The sequence below is a fragment of the Schistocerca gregaria genome, chromosome 5 (genome assembly GCF_023897955.1).
Source record: "Schistocerca gregaria isolate iqSchGreg1 chromosome 5, iqSchGreg1.2, whole genome shotgun sequence".
Classification (NCBI taxonomy): Eukaryota; Metazoa; Arthropoda; class Insecta; order Orthoptera; family Acrididae; genus Schistocerca; species Schistocerca gregaria.
In genome coordinates this window covers 574,421,838-574,434,315 of record NC_064924.1, presented here as the reverse complement: position 1 = coordinate 574,434,315, position 12,478 = coordinate 574,421,838, and the positions used below count along the sequence as shown (strand labels likewise).

The 12,478-nt window shown below is 49.0% G+C and overlaps 17 non-coding genes across 17 annotated transcripts; all 17 read right to left on the bottom strand.

The window, feature by feature from the left end:
• Positions 1–2,470: 2,470 nt before the first annotated feature.
• Trnan-guu (transfer RNA asparagine (anticodon GUU)) lies at positions 2,471–2,544 on the bottom strand. Its single transcript has one exon. It is a non-coding gene; the product is annotated as a tRNA-Asn (tRNA).
• Positions 2,545–2,862: 318 nt separating this feature from the next.
• On the bottom strand, positions 2,863–2,932 carry Trnat-cgu (transfer RNA threonine (anticodon CGU)). Its single transcript has one exon. It is a non-coding gene; the product is annotated as a tRNA-Thr (tRNA).
• Positions 2,933–3,621: 689 nt separating this feature from the next.
• On the bottom strand, positions 3,622–3,695 carry Trnan-guu (transfer RNA asparagine (anticodon GUU)). The gene has a single exon. It is a non-coding gene; the product is annotated as a tRNA-Asn (tRNA).
• Positions 3,696–4,013: 318 nt separating this feature from the next.
• On the bottom strand, positions 4,014–4,085 carry Trnat-cgu (transfer RNA threonine (anticodon CGU)). Its single transcript has one exon. It is a non-coding gene; the product is annotated as a tRNA-Thr (tRNA).
• Positions 4,086–4,779: 694 nt separating this feature from the next.
• On the bottom strand, positions 4,780–4,853 carry Trnan-guu (transfer RNA asparagine (anticodon GUU)). Its single transcript has one exon. It is a non-coding gene; the product is annotated as a tRNA-Asn (tRNA).
• Positions 4,854–5,171: 318 nt separating this feature from the next.
• On the bottom strand, positions 5,172–5,243 carry Trnat-cgu (transfer RNA threonine (anticodon CGU)). Its single transcript has one exon. It is a non-coding gene; the product is annotated as a tRNA-Thr (tRNA).
• Positions 5,244–5,932: 689 nt separating this feature from the next.
• On the bottom strand, positions 5,933–6,006 carry Trnan-guu (transfer RNA asparagine (anticodon GUU)). The gene has a single exon. It is a non-coding gene; the product is annotated as a tRNA-Asn (tRNA).
• Positions 6,007–6,324: 318 nt separating this feature from the next.
• Positions 6,325–6,396, bottom strand: Trnat-cgu (transfer RNA threonine (anticodon CGU)). Its single transcript has one exon. It is a non-coding gene; the product is annotated as a tRNA-Thr (tRNA).
• A 689-nt stretch (positions 6,397–7,085) lies between these two features.
• Positions 7,086–7,159, bottom strand: Trnan-guu (transfer RNA asparagine (anticodon GUU)). Its single transcript has one exon. It is a non-coding gene; the product is annotated as a tRNA-Asn (tRNA).
• A 318-nt stretch (positions 7,160–7,477) lies between these two features.
• Trnat-cgu (transfer RNA threonine (anticodon CGU)) lies at positions 7,478–7,549 on the bottom strand. The gene has a single exon. It is a non-coding gene; the product is annotated as a tRNA-Thr (tRNA).
• Positions 7,550–8,238: 689 nt separating this feature from the next.
• On the bottom strand, positions 8,239–8,312 carry Trnan-guu (transfer RNA asparagine (anticodon GUU)). The gene has a single exon. It is a non-coding gene; the product is annotated as a tRNA-Asn (tRNA).
• A 318-nt stretch (positions 8,313–8,630) lies between these two features.
• On the bottom strand, positions 8,631–8,702 carry Trnat-cgu (transfer RNA threonine (anticodon CGU)). The gene has a single exon. It is a non-coding gene; the product is annotated as a tRNA-Thr (tRNA).
• Positions 8,703–9,391: 689 nt separating this feature from the next.
• Positions 9,392–9,465, bottom strand: Trnan-guu (transfer RNA asparagine (anticodon GUU)). The gene has a single exon. It is a non-coding gene; the product is annotated as a tRNA-Asn (tRNA).
• Positions 9,466–9,783: 318 nt separating this feature from the next.
• On the bottom strand, positions 9,784–9,855 carry Trnat-cgu (transfer RNA threonine (anticodon CGU)). Its single transcript has one exon. It is a non-coding gene; the product is annotated as a tRNA-Thr (tRNA).
• Positions 9,856–10,544: 689 nt separating this feature from the next.
• Trnan-guu (transfer RNA asparagine (anticodon GUU)) lies at positions 10,545–10,618 on the bottom strand. Its single transcript has one exon. It is a non-coding gene; the product is annotated as a tRNA-Asn (tRNA).
• A 318-nt stretch (positions 10,619–10,936) lies between these two features.
• Positions 10,937–11,008, bottom strand: Trnat-cgu (transfer RNA threonine (anticodon CGU)). The gene has a single exon. It is a non-coding gene; the product is annotated as a tRNA-Thr (tRNA).
• A 689-nt stretch (positions 11,009–11,697) lies between these two features.
• Positions 11,698–11,771, bottom strand: Trnan-guu (transfer RNA asparagine (anticodon GUU)). Its single transcript has one exon. It is a non-coding gene; the product is annotated as a tRNA-Asn (tRNA).
• Between the last annotated feature and the right edge of the window lie 707 nt (positions 11,772–12,478).

Genomic DNA, 12,478 nt, shown 5'->3' with positions numbered 1-12,478 from the left:
TATACATTAAAAAAAAAAAATTAAATGCCACTAGCATGTGTCAGGTCCATCTCCATTCCGTGGTCGGTGCGATCTTCTTGGGCATCGGCCCAATCAAGTCCTTTTCCTGAGACAGTTCGGTCTAAATCCATAGTAGTGCCGGTCTGCAAACCTGCGACGCCAAGCGGTGCGCGAGGTTGTTGTTGAAGATCATCTGCATCGGCACGACTCATCTCCGCTTCAGAACACTCGTTAACTCGTGCTACTGGGCATTGTTCTCGTAGTCGTTCATTATCCCTTAAATGTTTTAACTTTTCCCGCAATGCAGGAGCTAAACTCTCTGCTGCTTTGTGTGCCAATCTCCTCTTCTTGCCTTTCTTCGAAGATCTCTTCGGCGATCTAGCAGGAGATGAAGTTTGCGACCTGTCAGGAGAAGTACCGGATGATACGTCTGACGTCGCCTGTTCCTTTTTTCGGACAAAAGTCCGCGTATCGCATTCCACAACGGCAGAAGGAGGCGCATCTTTTTCCATGGCTCCCACTGGTAGCAACCCAGTCTCCAATTCTACACTATCGCTCGTTGTGGTTTCCTTGACGCAAGTGTCTTCTGTGGGCGCCAACGTGAAACCAATGTCCAGATTGCTATCTTCGTTCATAGTTCCCGCAGAGTGGATGCCTGGAGCGTCCACTCCTCGGAAGCTAGTGGCAATATCCTCACGTTGGTGGGAATCCTGACGACGCAAGGAAACCTCCGTTGCGGCTATTTGGGGATCTTCGGCCGAGTCCGCGGAAGAACGAGCAACCACAGTGAGAGAGTTGGAAAAAGTTGGCGTCGGCATAGATTCGAGGGGCGCGGAGCTGATCGGCAGACCATCCGCAAATCTAGAGCTTGAAGCCGGAGTATCATCGACAACCGCCCGCGAGGCAGCAGGCTCCCCGCGCACAGGCGGCACCGACTCGCCTCGGCTGCGGAAGTCAGCAGCGGCAGCGTATGACAACTTCAGACCAACAACAGGGCCGGAACTCGGCATCTCGTCACGCGGTAACTGCGGGACACGCCTCCGTGAACATTCTGCACGAATGTGTTCCGTAAAATTGCATAAAGCGCAAGTCCGCGGTTGCCCATCATAGATAATCAAAGCACGATACCCACAAATATTAAGATAAGAGGGGACATGCTTCTGTAATTCAATCTTAATTTGCCTTACGCCGTTCAAGACAGGAAACATATGAGCTTCAGACCACCTTTCTGCCACATTGGAAATAATTCTGCCATAAGGCCGAAGGGCAACATTAAGTTCTTCGGGCGGAATTTCAAAAGGGAGCTCAAACACTCTGATCGTACGAATCCCGTACCCAGCATGACTAACAGCAACGTCACTCACATTCCCATCAGAATGATTAAACTTCACGCTACCTCCGCAACGATCCACAATGGAACTACATAATTCTGGACTTTTCATCTTCAGATACACAGCATTTGTCACAAACGAGAGATAAACTCCGACAACATCATCACCGTTAAGCAATACTTTTTCGATAAACCATGCTTTAATTTCAAATGCTTTAGGTCGAACGAAATTTCGATCGAAAGTAAACTTGATTGTGTCTTTCCTCAAATAATTCGACCTATTCATTCTAGAACTTCATGAATACAAGTGCAACACGAATAGCGGCTTAGCAGCACCACTAACCTCAAACGCAGCGACTCAGCCTGTGTTTACTACAGCCAGACGTCCAGCTCCGCCACACGTCCGTCCCGCTCGGCGGCTGACTCGCAACTACCACTGAGCTAAGAAGGCGGCAGCTTTGAATATGCGAGCTATCCCCGAATTCTCACTTCATCACACTGAATCTTGCAGCCCTCGACCAGATAATTGATTTGGCGCACTGCTGCTGCTGGGAGTGTCCACATTGCCGTTCTCCAAATCTCTCGAGTGTTTCGCCCTTACGATCGGCGACGACCGTCAGGCCACCAAAAGTTTGCGGTCTGCAATTTCTTGTCCTAGTGCACAGCTTGTGGGATAACGTGGCTCGACTGCGAAATGCGCCTTTCGGCTCCACTCTCTGGCTACAGTTTGCTGTTGTTCACAGTGGCACTGGCGTTGCCCATGGGGCTTCATGTAAGGCGACTGCACGTCGCTCGGCCAACAGCGGCCTACTGCAGACCGACACTTAAGAGACACAAAATACAAATCGACATCGAGAGACAGGCCCTGTCATATGGCACTCGCGACGCATACGCTGAAATTGAATGTAAATAAAACGTCTTTTGTAGTGGGCGTCGCTCCACTGCAGTGTCACACATGGCGAATAAAACGGAAAACAGTAGAACGTCTGTGTAGGGCCATGTTTTTACCTACAGTGTCACCTGGCTGAATGTGTATAAGCATCTGTGGCATCACTCCTTCGCAGCCAAATTGCCACACTAGCTGTGTATCTCTAACAAAGTTGACGTATGTCCTCACCTGGGTGACGGATCAAACGATTTCGCCCCCGGGTGGGCTCGAACCACCAACCTTTCGGTTAACAGCCGAACGCGCTAGCCGATTGCGCCACGGAGGCGTCGACTTTGGCTCACTTGTGCAATCTATATCAACGCAATTCGTACACATTCTGCAGGAATCTCGCAGAATGGTAGCATCTGCTTATGCCCCTTCACATGGTTAACGTGCATGCACACTGTAGCGACGCTCATAAACGAATGACATTATACTACAAAATGCATACAAACCACTGTTCTGCCTATGCATTCAGAAAACCTCCTAGGCCAGTAGAATACTTGTCATAGGTTGTAGAACATCCCTTTCATTCAGTGTACTGCCATGTGATAGATATTGCTCGAGGTAGCTCCACACGTTGCAGGAAAGTTAAAAAAATGGATGCCTTCTGTGAGGTTCGAACACGACTCCTGGTTTACGAGACCAGTGCTCTACCACTGAGCTAAGAAGGCGGCAGCTTTGAATATGCGAGCTATCCCCGAATTCTCACTTCATCACACTGAATCTTGCAGCCCTCGACCAGATAATTGATTTGGCGCACTGCTGCTGCTGGGAGTGTCCACATTGCCGTTCTCCAAATCTCTCGAGTATTTCGCCCTTACGATCGGCGACGACCGTCAGGCCACCAAAAGTTTGCGGTCTGCAATTTCTTGTCCTAGTGCACAGCTTGTGGGATAACGTGGCTCGACTGCGAAATGCGCCTTTCGGCTCCACTCTCTGGCTACAGTTTGCTGTTGTTCACAGTGGCACTGGCGTTGCCCATGGGGCTTCATGTAAGGCGACTGCACGTCGCTCGGCCAACAGCGGCCTACTGCAGACCGACACTTAAGAGACACAAAATACAAATCGACATCGAGAGACAGGCCCTGTCATATGGCACTCGCGACGCATACGCTGAAATTGAATGTAAATAAAACGTCTTTTGTAGTGGGCGTCGCTCCACTGCAGTGTCACACATGGTGAATAAATAGGAAAACAGTAGAACGTCTGTGTAGGGCCATGTTTTTACCTACTGTGCCACCTGCCTGAATGTGTATAAGCATCTGTGGCATCACTCCTTCGCAGCCAAATTGCCACACTAGCTGTGTATCTCTAACAAAGTTGATGTATGTCCTCACCTCGGTGACGGATAAAACGATTTCGCCCCCGGGTGTGCTCGAACCACCAACCTTTCGGTTAACAGCCGAACGCGCTAGCCGATTGCGCCACGGAGGCGTCGACTTTGGCTCACTTGTGCAATCTATATCAACGCAATTCGTACACATTCTGCAGGAATCTCGCAGAATGGTAGCATCTGCTTATGCCCCTTCACATGGTTAACGTGCATGCACACTGTAGCGACGCTCATAAACGAATGACATTATACTACAAAATGCATACAAACCACTGTTCGGCCTATGCATTCAGAAAACCTCCTAGGCCAGTAGAATACTTGTCATAGGTTGTAGAACATCCCTTTCATTCAGTGTACTGCCATGTGATAGATATTGCTCGAGGTAGCTCCACACGTTGCAGGAAAGTTAAAAAAATGGATGCCTTCTGTGAGGTTCGAACTCACGACTCCTGGTTTACGAGACCAGTGCCCTACCACTGAGCTAAAAAGGCGGCAGCTTTGAATGTGCGGGCTATCCCCGAATTCTCACTTCATCACACTGAATCTTGCAGCCCTCGACCATATAATTGATTTGGCGCACTGCTGCTGCTGGGAGTGTCCACATTGCCGTTCTCCAAATCTCTCGACTGTTTCGCCCTTACGATCGGCGACGACCGTCAGGCCACCAAAAGTTTGCGGTCTGCAATTTCTTGTCCTAGTGCACAGCTTGTGGGATAACGTGGCTCGACTGCGAAATGCGCCTTTCGGCTCCACTCTCTGGCTACAGTTTGCTGTTGTTCACAGTGGCACTGGCGTTGCCCATGGGGCTTCATGTAAGGCGACTGCACGTCGCTCGGCCAACAGCGGCCTACTGCAGACCGACACTTAAGAGACACAAAATACAAATCGACATCGAGAGACAGGCCCTGTCATATGGCACTCGCGACGCATACGCTGAAATTGAATGTAAATAATACGTCTTTTGTAGTGGGCGTCGCTCCACTGCAGTGTCACACATGGTGAATAAATAGGAAAGGAAAACAGTAGAATGTCTGTGTAGGGCCATGCTTTTACCTACTGTGCCACCTGCCTGAATGTGTATAAGCATCTGTGGCATCACTCCTTCGCAGCCAAATTGCCACACTAGCTGTGTATCTCTAACAAAGTTGATGTATGTCCTCACCTCGGTGACGGATAAAACGATTTCGCCCCCGGGTGGGCTCGAACCACCAACCTTTCGGTTAACAGCCGAACGCGCTAGCCGATTGCGCCACGGAGGCGTCGACTTTGGCTCACTTGTGCAATCTATATCAACGCAATTCGTACACATTCTGCAGGAATCTCGCAGAATGGTAGCATCTGCTTATGCCCCTTCACATGGTTAACGTGCATGCACACTGTAGCGACGCTCATAAACGAATGACATTATACTACAAAATGCATACAAACCACTGTTCTGCCTATGCATTCAGAAAACCTCCTAGGCCAGTAGAATACTTGTCATAGGTTGTAGAACATCCCTTTCATTCAGTGTACTGCCATGTGATAGATATTGCTCGAGGTAGCTCCACACGTTGCAGGAAAGTTAAAAAAATGGATGCCTTCTGTGAGGTTCGAACTCACGACTCCTGGTTTACGAGACCAGTGCTCTACCACTGAGCTAAGAAGGCGGCAGCTTTGAATATGCGAGCTATCCCCGAATTCTCACTTCATCACACTGAATCTTGCAGCCCTCGACCAGATAATTGATTTGGCGCACTGCTGCTGCTGGGAGTGTCCACATTGCCGTTCTCCAAATCTCTCGAGTATTTCGCCCTTACGATCGGCGACGACCGTCAGGCCACCAAAAGTTTGCGGTCTGCAATTTCTTGTCCTAGTGCACAGCTTGTGGGATAACGTGGCTCGACTGCGAAATGCGCCTTTCGGCTCCACTCTCTGGCTACAGTTTGCTGTTGTTCACAGTGGCACTGGCGTTGCCCATGGGGCTTCATGTAAGGCGACTGCACGTCGCTCGGCCAACAGCGGCCTACTGCAGACCGACACTTAAGAGACACAAAATACAAATCGACATCGAGAGACAGGCCCTGTCATATGGCACTCGCGACGCATACGCTGAAATTGAATGTAAATAAAACGTCTTTTGTAGTGGGCGTAGCTCCACTGCAGTGTCACACATGGTGAATAAATAGGAAAACAGTAGAACGTCTGTGTAGGGCCATGTTTTTACCTACTGTGCCACCTGCCTGAATGTGTATAAGCATCTGTGGCATCACTCCTTCGCAGCCAAATTGCCACACTAGCTGTGTATCTCTAACAAAGTTGATGTATGTCCTCACCTCGGTGACGGATAAGACGATTTCGCCCCCGGGTGTGCTCGAACCACCAACCTTTCGGTTAACAGCCGAACGCGCTAGCCGATTGCGCCACGGAGGCGTCGACTTTGGCTCACTTGTGCAATCTATATCAACGCAATTCGTACACATTCTGCAGGAATCTCGCAGAATGGTAGCATCTGCTTATGCCCCTTCACATGGTTAACGTGCATGCACACTGTAGCGACGCTCATAAACGAATGACATTATACTACAAAATGCATACAAACCACTGTTCTGCCTATGCATTCAGAAAACCTCCTAGGCCAGTAGAATACTTGTCATAGGTTGTAGAACATCCCTTTCATTCAGTGTACTGCCATGTGATAGATATTGCTCGAGGTAGCTCCACACGTTGCAGGAAAGTTAAAAAAATGGATGCCTTCTGTGAGGTTCGAACTCACGACTCCTGGTTTACGAGACCAGTGCTCTACCACTGAGCTAAGAAGGCGGCAGCTTTGAATGTGCGGGCTATCCCCGAATTCTCACTTCATCACACTGAATCTTGCAGCCCTCGACCAGATAATTGATTTGGCGCACTGCTGCTGCTGGGAGTGTCCACATTGCCGTTCTCCAAATCTCTCGAGTGTTTCGCCCTTACGATCGGCGACGACCGTCAGGCCACCAAAAGTTTGCGGTCTGCAATTTCTTGTCCTAGTGCACAGCTTGTGGGATAACGTGGCTCGACTGCGAAATGCGCCTTTCGGCTCCACTCTCTGGCTACAGTTTGCTGTTGTTCACAGTGGCACTGGCGTTGCCCATGGGGCTTCATGTAAGGCGACTGCACGTCGCTCGGCCAACAGCGGCCTACTGCAGACCGACACTTAAGAGACACAAAATACAAATCGACATCGAGAGACAGGCCCTGTCATATGGCACTCGCGACGCATACGCTGAAATTGAATGTAAATAAAACGTCTTTTGTAGTGGGCGTCGCTCCACTGCAGTGTCACACATGGTGAATAAATAGGAAAACAGTAGAACGTCTGTGTAGGGCCATGTTTTTACCTACTGTGCCACCTGCCTGAATGTGTATAAGCATCTGTGGCATCACTCCTTCGCAGCCAAATTGCCACACTAGCTGTGTATCTCTAACAAAGTTGATGTATGTCCTCACCTCGGTGACGGATAAAACGATTTCGCCCCCGGGTGGGCTCGAACCACCAACCTTTCGGTTAACAGCCGAACGCGCTAGCCGATTGCGCCACGGAGGCGTCGTCTTTGGCTCACTTGTGCAATCTATATCAACTTAATTCGTACACATTCTGCAGGAATCTCGCAGAATGGTAGCATCTGCTTATGCCCCTTCACATGGTTAACGTGCATGCACACTGTAGCGACGCTCATAAACGAATGACATCATACTACAAAATGCATACAAACCACTGTTCTGCCTATGCATTCAGAAAACCTCCTAGGCCAGTAGAATACTTGTCATAGGTTGTAGAACATCCCTTTCATTCAGTGTACTGCCATGTGATAGATATTGCTCGAGGTAGCTCCGCACGTTGCAGGAAAGTTAAAAAAATGGATGCCTTCTGTGAGGTTCGAACTCACGACTCCTGGTTTACGAGGCAAGTGCTCTACCACTGAGCTAAGAAGGCGGCAGCTTGGAATGTGCGAGTTATCCCCGAATTCTCACTTCATCACACTGAATCTTGCAGCCCTCGACCAGATAATTGATTTGGCGCACTGCTGCTGCTGGGAGTGTCCACATTGCCGTTCTCCAAATCTCTCGAGTGTTTCGCCCTTACGATCGGCGACGACCGTCAGGCCACCAAAAGTTTGCGGTCTGCAATTTCTTGTCCTAGTGCACAGCTTGTGGGATAACGTGGCTCGACTGCGAAATGCGCCTTTCGGCTCCACTCTCTGGCTACAGTTTGCTGTTGTTCACAGTGGCACTGGCGTTGCCCATGGGGCTTCATGTAAGGCGACTGCACGTCGCTCGGCCAACAGCGGCCTACTGCAGACCGACACTTAAGAGACACAAAATACAAATCGACATCGAGAGACAGGCCCTGTCATATGGCAATCGCGACGCATACGCTGAAATTGAATGTAAATAAAACGTCTTTTGTAGTGGGCGTCGCTCCACTGCAGTGTCACACATGGTGAATAAATAGGAAAACAGTAGAACGTCTGTGTAGGGCCATGTTTTTACCTACTGTGCCACCTGCCTGAATGTGTATAAGCATCTGTGGCATCACTCCTTCGCAGCCAAATTGCCACACTAGCTGTGTGTCTCTAACAAAGTTGATGTATGTCCTCACCTCGGTGACGGATAAAACGATTTCGCCCCCGGATGGGCTCGAACCACCAACCTTTCGGTTAACAGCCGAACGCGCTAGCCGATTGCGCCACGGAGGCGTCAACTTTGGCTCACTTGTGCAATCTATATCATCGCAATTCGTACACATTCTGCAGGAATCTCGCAGAATGGTAGCATCTGCTTATGCCCCTTCACATGGTTAACATGCATGCACACTGTAGCGACGCTCATAAACGAATGACATTATACTACAAAATGCATACAAACCACTGTTCTGCCTATGCATTCAGAAAACCTCCTAGGCCAGTAGAATACTTGTCATAGGTTGTAGAACATCCCTTTCATTCAGTGTACTGCCATGTGATAGATATTGCTCGAGGTAGCTCCGCACGTTGCAGGAAAGTTAAAAAAATGGATGCCTTCTGTGAGGTTCGAACTCACGACTCCTGGTTTACGAGACCAGTGCTCTACCACTGAGCTAAGAAGGCGGCAGCTTTGAATGTGCGGGCTATCCCCGAATTCTCACTTCATCACACTGAATCTTGCAGCCCTCGACCAGATAATTGATTTGGCGCACTGCTGCTGCTGGGAGTGTCCACATTGCCGTTCTCCAAATCTCTCGAGTGTTTCGCCCTTACGATCGGCGACGACCGTCAGGCCACCAAAAGTTTGCGGTCTGCAATTTCTTGTCCTAGTGCACAGCTTGTGGGATAACGTGGCTCGACTGCGAAATGCGCCTTTCGGCTCCACTCTCTGGCTACAGTTTGCTGTTGTTCACAGTGGCACTGGCGTTGCCCATGGGGCTTCATGTAAGGCGACTGCACGTCGCTCGGCCAACAGCGGCCTACTGCAGACCGACACTTAAGAGACACAAAATACAAATCGACATCGAGAGACAGGCCCTGTCATATGGCACTCGCGACGCATACGCTGAAATTGAATGTAAATAAAACGTCTTTTGTAGTGGGCGTCGCTCCACTGCAGTGTCACACATGGTGAATAAATAGGAAAACAGTAGAACGTCTGTGTAGGGCCATGTTTTTACCTACTGTGCCACCTGCCTGAATGTGTATAAGCATCTGTGGCATCACTCCTTCGCAGCCAAATTGCCACACTAGCTGTGTATCTCTAACAAAGTTGATGTATGTCCTCACCTCGGTGACGGATAAAACGATTTCGCCCCCGGGTGGGCTCGAACCACCAACCTTTCGGTTAACAGCCGAACGCGCTAGCCGATTGCGCCACGGAGGCGTCGACTTTGGCTCACTTGTGCAATCTATATCAACTTAATTCGTACACATTCTGCAGGAATCTCGCAGAATGGTAGCATCTGCTTATGCCCCTTCACATGGTTAACGTGCATGCACACTGTAGCGACGCTCATAAACGAATGACATTATACTACAAAATGCATACAAACCACTGTTCTGCCTATGCATTCAGAAAACCTCCTAGGCCAGTAGAATACTTGTCATAGGCTGTAGAACATCCCTGTCATTCAGTGTACTGCCATGTGATAGATATTGATCGAGGTAGCTCCGCACGTTGCAGGAAAGTTATAAAAATGGATGCCTTCTGTGAGGTTTGGACTCACGACTCCTGGTTTACGAGGCAAGTGCTCTACCACTGAGCTAAGAAGGCGGCAGCTTGGAATGTGCGAGTTATCCCCGAATTCTCACTTCATCACACTGAATCTTGCAGCCCTCGACCAGATAATTGATTTGGCGCACTGCTGCTGCTGGGAGTGTCCACATTGCCGTTCTCCAAATCTCTCGAGTGTTTCGCCCTTACGATCGGCGACGACCGTCAGGCCACCAAAAGTTTGCGGTCTGCAATTTCTTGTCCTAGTGCACAGCTTGTGGGATAACGTGGCTCGACTGCGAAATGCGCCTTTCGGCTCCACTCTCTGGCTACAGTTTGCTGTTGTTCACAGTGGCACTGGCGTTGCCCATGGGGCTTCATGTAAGGCGACTGCACGTCGCTCGGCCAACAGCGGCCTACTGCAGACCGACACTTAAGAGACACAAAATACAAATCGACATCGAGAGACAGGCCCTGTCATATGGCAATCGCGACGCATACGCTGAAATTGAATGTAAATAAAACGTCTTTTGTAGTGGGCGTCGCTCCACTGCAGTGTCACACATGGTGAATAAATAGGAAAACAGTAGAACGTCTGTGTAGGGCCATGTTTTTACCTACTGTGCCACCTGCCTGAATGTGTATAAGCATCTGTGGCATCACTCCTTCGCAGCCAAATTGCCACACTAGCTGTGTATCTCTAACAAAGTTGATGTATGTCCTCACCTCGGTGACGGATAAAACGATTTCGCCCACGGGTGGGCTCGAACCACCAACCTTTCGGTTAACAGCCGAACGCGCTAGCCGATTGCGCCACGGAGGCGTCGACTTTGGCTCACTTGTGCAATCTATATCATCGCAATTCGTACACATTCTGCAGGAATCTCGCAGAATGGTAGCATCTGCTTATGCCCCTTCACATGGTTAACATGCATGCACACTGTAGCGACGCTCATAAACGAATGACATTATACTACAAAATGCATACAAACCACTGTTCTGCCTATGCATTCAGAAAACCTCCTAGGCCAGTAGAATACTTGTCATAGGTTGTAGAACATCCCTTTCATTCAGTGTACTGCCATGTGATAGATATTGCTCGAGGTAGCTCCGCACGTTGCAGGAAAGTTAAAAAAATGGATGCCTTCTGTGAGGTTCGAACTCACGACTCCTGGTTTACGAGACCAGTGCTCTACCACTGAGCTAAGAAGGCGGCAGCTTTGAATGTGCGGGCTATCCCCGAATTCTCACTTCATCACACTGAATCTTGCAGCCCTCGACCAGATAATTGATTTGGCGCACTGCTGCTGCTGGGAGTGTCCACATTGCCGTTCTCCAAATCTCTCGACTGTTTCGCCCTTACGATCGGCGACGACCGTCAGGCCACCAAAAGTTTGCGGTCTGCAATTTCTTGTCCTAGTGCACAGCTTGTGGGATAACGTGGCTCGACTGCGAAATGCGCCTTTCGGCTCCACTCTCTGGCTACAGTTTGCTGTTGTTCACAGTGGCACTGGCGTTGCCCATGGGGCTTCATGTAAGGCGACTGCACGTCGCTCGGCCAACAGCGGCCTACTGCAGACCGACACTTAAGAGACACAAAATACAAATCGACATCGAGAGACAGGCCCTGTCATATGGCACTCGCGACGCATACGCTGAAATTGAATGTAAATAAAACGTCTTTTGTAGTGGGCGTCGCTCCACTGCAGTGTCACACATGGTGAATAAATAGGAAAACAGTAGAACGTCTGTGTAGGGCCATGTTTTTACCTACTGTGCCACCTGCCTGAATGTGTATAAGCATCTGTGGCATCACTCCTTCGCAGCCAAATTGCCACACTAGCTGTGTATCTCTAACAAAGTTGATGTATGTCCTCACCTCGGTGACGGATAAAACGATTTCGCCCCCGGGTGGGCTCGAACCACCAACCTTTCGGTTAACAGCCGAACGCGCTAGCCGATTGCGCCACGGAGGCGTCGACTTTGGCTCACTTGTGCAATCTATATCAACTTAATTCGTACACATTCTGCAGGAATCTCGCAGAATGGTAGCATCTGCTTATGCCCCTTCACATGGTTAACGTGCATGCACACTGTAGCGACGCTCATAAACGAATGACATTATACTACAAAATGCATACAAACCACTGTTCTGCCTATGCATTCAGAAAACCTCCTAGGCCAGTAGAATACTTGTCATAGGTTGTAGAACATCCCTTTCATTCAGTGTACTGCCATGTGATAGATATTGCTCGAGGTAGCTCCGCACGTTGCAGGAAAGTTAAAAACATGGATGTCTTCTGTGAGGTTCGAACTCACGACTCCTGGTTTACGAGACCAGTGCTCTACCACTTTTTTTTTTATTTTTTTTCTTTTTTTTTTATTTTTTTTTTCTTTTTTTTATTTTTTTTTATATGAGATAGGTGAGTGACGAAGTAAATGTATACAAGTAAATAAAATCCCTTCTTTTGGGGTTATGGAAATCAAATAGTTCTGTTACATTCTTCCATCGTTGTGTGGGAGCGATTTTTATAGGAGAGCCAGGCTTACTTCAGCCTGATGGCTTCTCATGTGTGTGTCAGCAACCTATTAGTGCTGTGACACGAGGGCGAAGGATAAACGAAATAGCCACCTTGTTGGCGTAAAATGAATGAGAAGCTTAATAGATAATTTCATAAAGGAA